At 51.3% G+C, this 13,675-nt stretch overlaps 1 protein-coding gene across 3 annotated transcripts in view; it reads right to left on the minus strand.

Moving 5' to 3' along the window:
* ZNF592 (zinc finger protein 592) overlaps window positions 1-13,574 on the minus strand; it is a 59,243-nt gene extending 45,669 nt beyond the window's left edge. Inside the window, exons 1-2 of one of the 3 annotated variants that reach the window (XM_060617575.3) lie at window positions 13,468-13,487; window positions 1,035-1,138 (exon numbers count right to left, since the gene is read on the minus strand). The gene's annotated coding sequence lies outside the window, so the exon portion shown is untranslated. Of the gene's footprint in view, window positions 1-1,034; window positions 1,139-12,883; window positions 13,156-13,467 lie in introns of those variants that run through there. The other 2 variants (XM_081795830.1, XM_060617580.3) reach the window with 2 other exon arrangements.
* Window positions 13,575-13,675: the final 101 nt, after the last annotated feature.

The raw sequence follows: 13,675 nt of genomic DNA on the forward strand, positions 1-13,675 counted from the left end.
CAGAATGATGTGATATCTGGGATTTGTCTCGAAATGACACAGAGCAGGAGGAAAGGGCAGGGAGGGTTTTTATGAATGAAACAAGATTTGCCACAAACAACTCCTGGACGTGGGCGAGGAGCACATTGACGTTTATCCGTTATTTTCTCTATGTGTGTATACTTTTGCCCTCTCAGGGCCAGACCCTTGCCTAGTGGACCCTGTGAGTCCAGCTAGATAACCACCAATGTCACACCCACTAGGATGGCCATTATTTTAAAAAAGAAGGAAAGAACAAGGGTCGGCGAGGGCGTGGAGAAGTTAGAACCCTTGTGCGTTGCCGGTAGGAATAAAAAAAAGGTGCAGCCGCTAAGGAAAACAATACGGTGGTTCCTAATGAAAATTAAACATAGAATTACCAAGCGATTTAGCATCTCCGCCTCTGGGTATATACCCAAAAGAACTGAACGCAGGGTCTCAAGGAGTAATCTTTATACCCACGTTCACAGCAGCATTGTTCACGATACCCAGAAAATGAAAGCAACCGTGTCCATCAATAGATGAATGGGTAAACCAAATGTGATATAAACAGGCAATGGAATATTATTCAGCCTTAAAAAGGCTTAAAGTCCTGACACATGCTACAGCATGGATGAACCCTGAGGACATCATGCTAAGTGAAAACAGCCAGGCGTAAAAGGACAAATAGCGTATGACTTCGCCTAGGAATCCAGGCTCCCTAGAGTAGTCAAGGTCACGAAGGCAGGAAGTACGACAGTGCGTACCAGGGGTTGAGGGGAGAGAGGACAGGGAGTTAGTGTTTCACGGGTACAGGGTTTCATTCTGGGATGATGAAAGATTCTGGAGGGTGGTGGTGGCTGTACCATCGTGAACGTACTGGAGGCTACCGAACGGTGCACTGAAAAATGGTTAAGATGGTCAGTGTCTTTACGTATATCTGGCCACAGTTTAAAAAACAAAACACAACACCGAGGAACATAAAGACGTCGCTTGTGTCTCTTCAAGGCCAGCTCAGGTCAGCCTAGACATCATACCTCAGAGAGGTTCTCAAAACAAGGGTGTGGTGAGCGTTGCTGGGAGTGTGGAGTTATGGAGAAAGGCATAACATCTGCCTAGGCACATGGTTTCCAAACACTACCTAAGGAAAGAAACAAAAGAAGATGTTTTTTAATAGGCCTGACGGCAAATGTCTAAGTTAAGGTGCTAATCACAATAATAAAAGTCTAGGTCAGACCCTGAGAAAACTCTCCAAACGTAAACTCAAAGCCCCATACTCAAGGATAAAACTTCTGCGGGCCCCAGACCATCTGCCCTCCCCGGCCATGATGTGGTGGTTCAGAGCACAGACTCTGCCCGGGTTCCAACCTCAGCCACGCTCACTAGCCATTTGACCTACGGAGGTTTGCTCACATCTGTGTCCCAGTTTCCCCATATGTAAAATGGGAAACTGTTGTAGGGACTCAGTGAGTTAACATTTGTAAAGTTCTTACAACACTGCCTTCAACACAGCAAATGCATGTGTTTGTTAACTATTATGCCACAACGTCAGAGTGCCCCAGCAGGCTGCTGGATCCCCAAATGTCAGGCTGCTTGGAAGCACACACAGGGGACAGAGACAAGGGAAGGGAAGGCCGGCTACCCCTCCACACAGCTCAGGAGGCCTGCTGGAGCGGAGGAAGAGGGCCCAGGAGTGGGCAGAGGGACCGCAGCAGACACGTGGGGGGGGGGGGAGGGGGGGGACCGTCACAGGTGGGGAGGAGCAGGAAGGGCAAGCACTGGGCAGGGGGAAAGAATGACAGAAGATACCAAAAAGCTGGCAGAACCCATTTTTTTTAAACTCGGTGATCTTCACGGTCACCGAGCATCAGAACCACCTCAGAACTTTAGAAACTCCTTCACGCTCGGCCACAACACCCTGAAACGTGGGTTTAATCGGCCAGCGGGGAGAAACTGGGTACTGGCCCCTCGGCTCTGTGAGCCCACAAACGACAGAACGAAAAGTCACATTTCAAATTCTGCTCACGTGCACTCTTAATTCTGCATTCCCTCGCTTGACTTCATTTCTGTCTTAACTTTGAAAGGCTAGCATTTACTTGGGATTCTAAAGAGAGATAGAGACAATATTAATGGAAAAATTTAGAAGGGAAAGGAGGGAAACGCACTGTCTCAATTCTACAGAAGGGAAACAAAAACTTTCCCCCCTGAACTTTCTTTTTCTTATTGGAACATCACAGTTCAAAACGTAAACTGAGAAGCAGACACTGCGCTACCCCAATGAGGACAAAGGTCAGAGACCGGGGCGCCGGGTAGGTGGGTGTTTTACACAAGATCTCCCAAGCAAGTTAGCTCCGGGGTGCCCCCGTCAACGTGCCCGGTCATTCACTCCAGGTTAACCTTAGCCTGCAGCCACTGGGTTCCGTCAGGTTACTCAAACTGTCCCCTGTAGCCAGGGACACAGTTGGCTACAGAGAGAGGCCGGCAAACCCCAGCATCAGGCTTCACTGACCCAGGCTGGCTGCCCCCTCCACCCCACCCCAGTCACCCTACGACCCTTGGATTTACAGAAGCTTTACAGTTTATCAACCATGATTCCCACTTCACAAGGAACCCTCCAGTGAGTGGCAGAGCCAAGAAAAACGCTCAGGCTCCCGTCCGCCCCCCAAGGGCCAAGCTGTCCTTCCACCGGAACTCTGAACTGGGAGGTCGGATTTCACGTTCACGTTTCCCATCGCCCTCTCTTCCCAGGGTGCCACTGGAGATGGCGCACGTCTCCCTTCAACCTGCCGTCGAGACATTCGCTGCGACCCTTGCCGTAACTATGGCGCACCTGAGGGTGTTGTAAGACCCAGATCAGAAACAGTGTCCTAGAACATCGTTCTCATTAGAGGGTCGTCCGACACCTGAAAGATTAGGAACTGCCAGAGCCAGAGAGACTCCAGAAAACCATTAAATTTAAGCCACTGACTCTACAAGCAAGGAAACCGAGGCCAGAGAGGTAAGGTAATGAAATGAGATAAAGTACATAAACCGAGGAGTTTTTATTACTGTGAAAGATTTTTGTTGTTCCTGGCAAGGGGACCGGCCCTCCGTCCCAGAGGGGCTCGAGTCTCTCACTCACAGTTACCCGTTCCAATGTCTCCATCAAGTACCAGGGACAAGGCTTATTTAAATATCCTTAAAGGAGAGATTCTGGGTCTGGATGCACATTAGAAACACCTTGGGAGCACTGCTAATCCTAAAGCCCACATCAGGCCAATTGAATCAGAAGCTTTAGGGGCGGGGCCAGGCATTTTTTAAAACCACCACAGGGTGACAGGTGTTTCTGGGGCTGAGAACCATGGTCTGTGGACCAAAGCATGGTCCAGACTTCTGGGCCTACATGGAAATGGACTACGTAGCAGTGGAGTGAGCCCAGGAACCTGAAGCTGTGACAGCTACCTGGTGGTTACAGAACAATGGCATCGGCCTCACATGAGTCCTAGAAATGGCACATGTGCTCCAGGTGACCCCAGAGTCCTAAATGGACTAGAAGCTGGCCCGAGAGAGGCTTCCAGATGGTTCAGACCCCCAACACCCACTCTTAGCCAAGAGCCACTGCAGAAGCCCCCCGGCCTCAATACTGGCAGCCAGGGTGACGCTTCCAGAAAGAAGGGGGAGTCCGCCGTGGCTCTGCACAGCTACTCCAGGCCTCCCATCTCATTCAGGTCCCCAGTAGGATTTACAAGCCCAGTAGGACCACTCAGGCCTCCTCTCCCATACTTTCCCCACCTCACTCCGGCCCCCGCCACCCTGCCCTCCTTGCTGCTCATCCTGAAGCCCCTCAAGCTTTCTGGGGCTTCAAGGACTTTGTCTCTTGTTTTTCTCTCTACCCTGCTTGCTCCTCCCTCAGATATCTGCATGGTCCTCTCTCCCACTCCTGCAGATCTCTGCTCAGGTGTCTTTTTATCAGTGAGACGTCCCTGACTTCTGTATTTAAAACAGAAAATCTGCCTCCACACCCAAACCTCCATCCCTGCTTTGTTTTTCTCCATAAGACTTTTCACCCTCTCTCATACTTTATTTTTACTTGTTATCTATAAGCCTACACACACTAGAATATGAGCCCCATGAAGGTAAGATTTTTGTTTGTTTCCCAGGGCCTAAGATAGTGCCTGGCACATAGCAGGCACTCAAATACTTATTCTAGGAATGAACACATCAGAAATGCCAATCTCAAAACATAACTTGTACCAAAAGATCACAGAGAAGCTGATGATACCAAAATCACTCCTCCACTGATCTCATCTTGGCAAAAGCCTTTTTAAAAACAGGCTAGAGGCCTAATGAAACAGAAACCATTTAGAAATAAGTATTTCCAGTCAATTAATTCAATCCAAATGGGTTTGTGAGTCAAAGACAATTTGTTTTGAGAAACAGATAAAACTATGGAGACAGAAAATGAACTTGAAAGAAGGTGATCGAACAAATGGATTTCAGATACTCCTCTGGTATGTGTGTAGTTTCGGAAGAAAAGCCAGGAGTACGGACAGCCGCTCTCAGACAGCAGAGCAGGAAGAGAAGAAAGGCTCCAGTCTCGGGTCACAGCCTGTGAGCGCAGGCCCGGTGCAGGATACGACCTCACACCACCAGGCCCATCGACCTCCTGAACCTAAGGAGGACCCTTCCCTTCCCCTTTCTCCTACTTACACCCACCTGCTTCCAAAACTCATCTGAAGCCACGGACAATACTTTGAGCTCTACCAAGTCGGGAGTGCTGGACGCCCTTGTCAGGGCAGCCACACAGAAGCTGGGGAGCATCCTGCCATGGCCACGTCTCCCTGAGGTCATCTGCTCCACATCCTTACCCTTGTCGCCTCTTTCCTCACCCCCTCAGACGCTCCCAACGGTCGTCCCGCGTGTCTCCCGAAGACCAGTCTTCCCCAAACACCACTTTCCTCAGGTCACTCACTTTTCTCAACAGCCTCATGTGGTTTCCTCTAGCCTACCACAGCTCCAGCCTCGGGCCAGGCTTTTGACAACGTTCACGTGCTAGGCCGAGGCCAAGTCGACTGACTTTATATTTCACCAGGTGCTTCTGCACCTGCCTCAAACCACCAAATCACGGCCTTCCCCTTCAACGCAGCAGTAAGAGAGAAGATTGCAGAGACCGATCAACCTGAATCAAGTCTCTAATCAACGTCCCCGCCGAGAGCATCCCCACTCTCCACACCATCCACGCCCGTTCTTTCCCTCCAGCTTCTAGCCACACCGTCCTTTCCCACTCCGTTTCCACAACACACACACACACACACACACACTGTGCTCACGCACGCACACGTACTCATTCCGTAATAGTAACTGTGCACCTGCTATGTGCCAGGTCCCTGTCCATGAGGTGCTGACATTCCACAGGATGGAGACACACAGACACTGACAGGCAGATGCATGATGTCAAGGAGCCCTACAACCTTCCTCAACAGGAGCTCCTCAACTGAAATCAGAAATCGGAGTAACTGCATTTTCAATTCTGAAAAAAGTGAGAGAGCAAGCCAGGTGAACAGTGGGGAGAAGAGGTTTGGGGCAGACAGAAGAGCAGGTGGAAAGGCCCTGAAGCAGGAAAGTGCCTGGCGCAGGCAAGGAGCCCACACCAGAGTAGAGGGAGCCAGAGGAGACGGGGGAGGAGGCAGACCACGGAGGGCCCACGGCAAGGGCTGACTCTTGCGCTTGGAAGGAAGGTTTCGGGAGGACGTGGGGAGAGGAAACACACTCTGACTTACACTGGAAAAGAATCACCCCCCCCCCCCCGCTGCCTCTCATTTCAGCCATCTATCACGAGGAATGAAATTATGGCAGATTTGTTCTCCCCTTGAACGTTCCAAAATTTTCCAGTGAGTATTGTATTGTTTTTTAAATGAAGGAGAAAACAATCTTCCCAACCCTTTAAGACTCGGCCCAAAGTCCACGTCTGCCTCAAGGCCCCCCTGGCCCAGGGCTAGGACTGTGCCCATGCTGCCCCCTCGGCCCCAGGACGACCGGGGTGACCCCATAGTTAGCGGGACCTACACGCGGCAACTCGTGTGCATGGAAGTTTCCGGTGCTGCCCTCGCTGCTCTCCTGCCATGTGGGAGTCTGTCCCTTCGGACACTCTTGCCCCCAAGTGCCTGCCTGGGTCCCAGTCTTCCTCTCAGTTGACTTAATTAATTCTTGGTAATTAAAGCTACTATTTGGTGATGAACCGCTAAGAGTCTGACCTCTCCCAGGGGGGTGTAAATATTTTAAAAGGGGAGTCCAAGTGGAAATGCAAAAGCCTTAGACTCGGAGGCCTGGGGCTGTAATGATGGGACGACAGCACTGGGTGCATATTTTGTGGGTAGCTGGCTACCTTCTGCTGAAGGGTTCAGGTGCTTGAAGAAGCAGCAAAGGGAGACAAGGGAAGAAATGAAAGATGAGACTACATCATCGCCGCCACCTCCCTCCTCCCAGAGGGCCATCCAATCCATTTTGGGTACCAGAGAATGTTCCCCAGAGGTAACCCCAGCCATCTCAGAGGGGTGGCCTGTGTGAAAGTAACCACCACCCTCAGAAAGAAAAGCCCCCTCAAGACGCGTCTGGTCTGGAAGCAAAGTGTTCTCTAATTGCTTTCAGTGGGGGAACTCCTTGAGGGCAAAGTTCATCTCACATGAGTCTTTTATGTGCCACAGGGCGCCCAGCTCTGGGTTGGACCCAGGGTAGGCCTTTCATAAGCAACTGGAGATTACTGATCGATGATGGCCCAGTTGCAGAAAGACTCCACAGGATTTCAAATACAAGTAAACATTCTAATTAAGAATAATGGTAGAATTAATCACACATCTAATATTTTTAAGGGCCTGAAGATTTATAGCCTTAATGAAGTCGCAGACAGTGAAGTGGTTTTTACAACTCGGCCGGTTCAGCTCAGGTCTGCAGAGTCTGTGTAACAAGGCAGAGAGCAGCCCCTGCCCGTGCAGACGAGAGCCTCGACTGGGCCAAGCCCCAGAAGAATCTGAACAGCTGCTCACTGCCCACCCCTGGGCTCCCTTCTCCTCTGAAAATGCCAAACCTCTGCCTCAGACGTGTTCTCAGGCCCTGGAATAACCCTGAGAGGCCTGCAGTTACAATGGACACCTGCCTTCAAAACCTCTCTCGGGTCTCGCTCTGCCCTCTGGCTTGCTAAGAAACAACTTCAACTTTAGCAGGTGAATTGGCAGGGAGGAGTAGAACGCTGTAAACCGCAAGCCGGGGAACACAGGTGGAGCCAGAACCCACTCCACCAGCTCACGTTCAACTCCAGCCTGCCAAGGGCAGCGTCGGTAAGATGCTCCTATGCCCAAAGGCTGGATGAAAATGAGGAAGAAGCAGCCACCCCTCCCCCGCGTCACACCCAGAATGACCTGAACCCCCAGAAGCAGGGAAGTCCTAGGAATGCACGTGAGGCTCACACACGGGAACCCCTGTCTTTACAGTTCCATGACCCCCCCCCCCCCCCGCCGGCCCCGGTCGTAACACCAAGGCCTCGAGCATCCCCCTCCCCCCCCCCAAATAGACATGCGGGAGACTGAGCCTGTGGACCACGGAAGAAGGCCTGGAGGCCGCGCCCAGAGGAGTGATTTCTTTAAAAGCATTCCTGAAGAGGGGACTCCCTCCTTTCCTTTCCGAATCTCCTGGACACTCACTCCATCTGTTAATTGTGCTCTATCTTCAATAAACTCTGCTTTCACCTCCAAAAAAATAAAAAAAAAAAATAAGAAAATAAAAGCCCTCCTGAAGAAAACACCCAGCCAAGTCACCCTCCAATCACTCCTCCCAGATGGCTCGGCCCTGGCCCTCAGGGCTCAGGGCCCCTCCCAGTCAGAGGTCCCAGCTTCACCTCCCCTCTAACAGAGGCACCTGCCCCGAAGTGAGCGGGGAGGGGGGGCTTGGAGGGACACAGCCCCGGGGAGTGTGAGTTTTTGCTTTAGGGCCTTCAACGTTTATCTCCCAAGTGAAAATAGACTCACTGATTATTTGTTTTTGTAAAGATGATCTGTAAATCTGTAGAAAATTCAAGTGACAGGCAAAACTAGAAACAAAAGTAAAAAACTGCCAGACCCCACACCACTCAGAGGGAAGGAGATCTCACAGTAAACTCTGCTCTGCGGACAGGAGGGGGGTCCATTCTGAGGCAAACTGGAGGGTGGTAGGTCTTGATTCTCTGGAGAAGCCTGGAGATTTAGTTGTGCCCAAGGCCCTTAACGCCACCTCTGGACTTCTCAGAGCATTTTCCGGGGCAGGTGGGGAGGGCGCCCTCCAATCACGGTAGAGCCCTCGCAAATAGAGGTAACAAAGTTATACAGACCTGAACCCCCGCATCCCCACATGCTGACTGGAGGCCTGGAGTTAATCTGTTCAGCAGAGGTACTCCTTTTTCTCACTCAATATTGTGGCAGTCTCTGCACAATCAATCACCAGCATAGACAACATCAGCCTTCTCGTCCCCTGGAATGTGTTAATGAGAAAAGCGGCCACGATTCCTACTTGGTGCAACACCTTCAGAATCTCAAGCGGAGAGTGTAAAGGACTTACCCAAAGTCATACAGTGAACAGAGGACAGCCCAGAAGTGCCGACGGGTTTGAAGAATGACTTTGTGGTGACACCAAACTCGAAAGGTGTTCATTAACTTTTCTTTGAGTCATAAAAAGGATCAGATATGTCATTTCAACACACATACACACTTCCCACTTCAAATAAAAGTCAACGGTTGGCTGAGGCAGCACTCTCGTCTCCTAAAACATTTCTTAAAATTAATTAGCTAATGGATCTCACGCCCAACACTCCTAGAACATGAAGGGGGAGAACACTGGACCAGATGCCCAGAAATGGAAACAGACACAGATTTTCGTGTACATGCAATCACTTCACCTCATGGATGTCAACACTCAGAATTCTCTCCTATTCAGGATGTTCCTAATTTTGTAGCCAAAGAAAAAGTCAAAACCAAGTTACATAGAAAGACAGAGTTGGAGACAAAGATCTAACACAAACACTAAATTATTCAAATGTTAACCGTGGTTCTAGGTTATAGGATTTATCAGTCAGTTGTGTTTCTTTTGTATACCTGCGGCCCCTAAATTTTCTACAGGAAAGTGCTTGTGTAATTATTTTTAGAATTTTAAAATAAAAATAATTAGTCCACAACCTAGGTTGGCCTATTTGGATTTTATTTTTCACTACAGAAAAGCACAAACTCAAAACTCTAGGGGATCCACCACTCTTCCCAGTTTTGCACAAGTGGAGACAAGTGTGAGAATGAAACCCAGACCCCGCGAAGCGAAGACTCACTCCGGTCCAGTAGGAAAGCTCACCGTGACCAGGCGGAGTAGAGGGCAGGCATTACCGCTTTCTTTTCCGTCTCCAACGTGTAGGGAAGATGAACATTCTAAACTAATCTCTCCTCAAGTGCAACCAAGAGTTCATAGACCTCTGCCCCCAGAACAATTTCCAATGCATCTGTCCACAACCACCCTTTAGCTTCAAGACTACCCACACCACTTAGAATCTGCATACCGCTTCTAAGGAACCCCCTTTTCCGGTATTTTATTTCGAAAAGAGTTATTCCTCCTCTTCCTTAAGATTCACAAACATATCATCCAACCCACAGGATACAGAATCATCCATTCTATCAATGAATAATCATGGTCGGCCATGCTGTACGGAGCTTAAGTAAAGATTATGTTAACAAAAAGGATGGGTTTTCATGGGCCTGAGGAAAACAGACAGGAATTGAGGAGCAAGATTTTGTTAAAATGTCTCAGCCCTGGCCAGAGGGGGTGGGGTGCGGTGGGGAGGGAGATGGCCAGAGGACAGAACATCTGTCATTCCGCAGTTTCATTTCTCATGGCCAGTTAATACCCTGAGTTTATGCATCAGTCTCTTCCAAGTTTGGTTAGTGAGTCAGTCTGCCTGGATCCAATCAGCTCCAAGTGCCTTACAAAACTGAATTTCGGGTCTACAAAACTGAGAACCAGATCCTGAAACATAGTGATCCCACCGAAATAAAGCCACCCCCAGGATGACATCTGTCTCCACTCTCTAACTCCAACACCCGTCATGGTGTGTATTTGATGTGTCTAATACTCTCTGATGTATCTAATACTCATCTAATACCCTCCATGGCTTGTAGGATAAAATCCAAACTTGACCCGCCTTTCACAGCTCCAACTCAGCTTTCCAGCCTCCTACCCAAACAAGCCAAGCCTCTCAAGGCTCCATGCTTTCATATATAGCTCTCTCTACCTAGAATGTCCTTTGGCCAGTCTTACTTGCCTACAAAACTCCTTTGCTTCCTCCAAAGCCCAGTTCAAAATTCACTTCTGCCCTGAAGCCTTCCCTACTCCCCCAGGCATTTAGTTCTTACAGCTTGTAACAGCTAACTACAGGTGCGTTAGAGAACTTAAGTACATTGTGCTTCATCTGTTTCAATATCTGACCTACCTCTGGATACCCTGAACTTCTGCAGAGAAGAAACTCACTTTGTATCCATAAGTACTAGCACAGTGTCAAGAATGAAAGGTGAGATCAATGTTGAAAGGTTGATCAGGTGGAACACTGGCATTAAGTCGTTTGGAGGAAAAGGGAGGGGAAAAGAGTCTCACAAAATCTGAGAATTAAATTATCCGTATAGTGAATCTCATCCAAAGTGACCGCAATATGGTTAAGAGGCAACATGAAAGTTTTAAAAATTTAAGTAATAATAGCAACTAACGTTTGAGATGAGCGCTATGGCTTGGTTAATTTGATGCACACAACAGTCCTGTGAGGTAGGTACTTTTATCTGCATTTAAGCTGGGTAAAGCTTGAGGCCTTTCCAAAAAGGAAACTGAGGCACACAAGAGATCAAACTCAAAATCATTCCCTTAGCAAGTGGCAGAAGCAACCGGTAGTCTGGTTCCAGAGCCACTGGGCTCTGGGATCAGGAGGACCTGGGTTTGAATTCAGATTATGTTACAAATGTGGTTTTTGGGTAAGTCATCTAACCCCTCAGGACTTGTTTCCTGTCCCTTCTGCGCTCGTGTCTGTAAAGGGGCAGGACAAGCCCTTTCTCTCAAACTGCAGAGGAGTAAGTCAAATATGATATTTGCCAAAGTCTCCCAAATTGTTTCTCCCGTCTAGCAGGCGCTCCATAAATGCTAACTCGTCTTCCTTTCCCTTCCTAAAAGCTGCACAAAGTAGACTCTGAGGGAAAAGCTCTCTCCTAAACTACTCTAAAGGCTTTTCGCTTTTCTGAGGCAGATCAAATAGTTAGGCCCTCAACACAGAAAGCCTCGCCTTACCTGCTTATCTCAAAGTCCATTCCCCAGACAGAGGCCAGAGACCTTTTAGAATGTAAATGTCATCATGTCAATCACTTAAAACCCTCCAAAGGTCCCTAATTTCACTGGAGATACAAACCAGAGTTAGAGGGGGGAGGCAGTCTGTCCGCAGGGCCCCCTGTGATCTCCCTCACCTCTCTACAGACTTACCTCCCCTCTCCTTTTCCCCCTCCAGCCACACAGGCCTCTTTCGCTTCCTCCAACTTGCCAAGCTCCGTGCTGCTCCACACATGGTTAACTCTTAACCCTCCTTCGGGTCTCACCCCAGACGTCACTTCCTCAGGGAAGCCCTCCCTAAGCCCCCAAATCAAATCAAGGCCCATTACTCTTACCACTCTCTTCATCTTTCCTTCCTTGTGCTCATCACTGTTTGAAATGATTAGTTTACCACTTCCTTCAGAGTTGTATTCAAAAGACACCTTCTTAGAAGGCCTTCCCAGGGTACTTGAATGCAAATTCAACCCCCACCCAACATCTCATATCCTCCTTCCCTATTTTCTTTTTATCCTTTAGCATTTAGCCCCTTTTAACAGGCTTTTTTTTTTTTTTTTTTTGAACTATATCCTTTACTTTCCTGTCCTCCCTCCCCCTCTCCGCCCTGAAATGAAAGCTCCAGAAGGGCAGTTATTTCTGCTTGCTTTCTTCACAGCATCGAAAACAACGCCCGGCACATGTTTGTTGACAAACATTTGGCGCTGAATGAAATTTCAAGATTACTTATTATTGGGCTTTCTCACTAGGCTACGAGCTCAAGCTACAACATATCTTTCTGCTTTACCACCGTCCTCCCAACACCTAGTCCCGTGCCCGGCACGTAATAAGTGCTCAATAAAAATTTACTGACTGAATCAAAGCCACGACCATTGGGGAAAAATGGGCAAAATATGTGTGCTGGCACCATTAGCTTCCTCCTCTCTTTCACTGTGTGATGTACCTGTGAGTTTGAGGAAACAGACCCATGAAATCCCAGCAGGCACCCACCAGGCCAGGCATCTGTCTGTCCACATCCTGTATGCTCAGCCACACTGTACACACAAGCAGATGCACCCTACAGGCCGTACATGAACACAGAGCTGAAGGCAAGGGGGCCAACCCTAGGCCCAGCACCCATCTCACCCCCAAGTCCTATTCTAGGCTAGTCCTGGGTGCCAGACATGCTTCCCTGGGTGGGCCGGTGGATTTATTCCAATCCAGGACTTTTAATGCCACCTCTGGCCTACTCAAAAAAAAAAGTTAAAAATCCCTGAGCAGCTCCAATAATCCTGGGGTTCTGAGGAACAGACATACCTAAGGTCGTATGGACCCCTCCCCCTCACACACGCTGATCCAAGGCCAGGAGGCCATCTGTCCAGCAGACGCTCCCCTGTCCTCCCTCGGGTCACATTGAGCCTCCCCCCCCCCCCCAAACACACACACACACACACACACACGCACACACAGGTTGGCAGGAAGAGCCCCTGCAGAGAGATAATTTCCACCCTGATCAACAGGCCTGGTCGCCCCTTGAGGACCCCCAACTCTGGAGCAGGAATACCTGTCTGCTCCCGGAGAAGCCTCCCCCAGGATCAGAACTTGGGCGGAGGTGGGGGGCAGGGACTGCGGGGCGCCCCAGAGGGTCGGTCCCCGAAGTGTCCGCCCCAGGACGGCGCCAGCTCTCGGCGCGGCGGGGACGGAAGGGCTGACAGGGCGTCCCGGCGGGGCCAAGCGGCACCGTTATCCGCGCCCGGGCGGGGGGCCGCGGGCTGTGGCCGAGCGCGGCCGCCCGTCCCGCGCAGGGGAGGGCAGCGGCCGTGCCCGGGGCGGCGGCGGCGCGGCGGCGCGGCGGCGGCGGCGGCGGCGGGTCGCGGCGGCAGGGGGCAGGCGGCCCCGTCGGCCGGGGGCGGGGTGGGGTGGCGGCCGCGGCCCGCCAGGCGGCGGTCGGGGGAAGTGGCTGCCTGCCTCGCCTCGGGCGGCGCGCAGGGTCCGCCCGGCTGCAGGGCCGCGGCGCGGGAGCGGGCTCGGCCCCGGCTCGGCGCGGCCCCGGGCGCGGGCTGGGGCGGCCTCGGCCTCGGCGGCGGCGGCGGCGGCGGCCCCGGCCCGCAGGCTCCCCGCCCGGCCCGGCCCGCGGGGGGCGCTTACCTGGCGGCGGCGGCGGCGGCTGCAGGCCCCGGGCTCGGCCGCGCGCGTCGCCAGCGCCGGCTGCGGGAGCCACAACATGGCGACGGCGGTGGCGGGCGGGGCTGCGGCTCCGGGGGCGGAGCGGGGGCGGGAGCCGGCCTGGCGGCGGGACCCGGCTGGGGCCGCGGGCGGGGAGGGGGGGGTGGGGTGGGGAGCGGGCGGAAGGCGG

This window comes from Panthera onca, chromosome B3 (assembly GCF_046562875.1).
Source record: "Panthera onca isolate mPanOnc1 chromosome B3, mPanOnc1 haplotype 2, whole genome shotgun sequence".
Lineage (NCBI taxonomy): Eukaryota > Metazoa > Chordata > Mammalia > Carnivora > Felidae > Panthera > Panthera onca.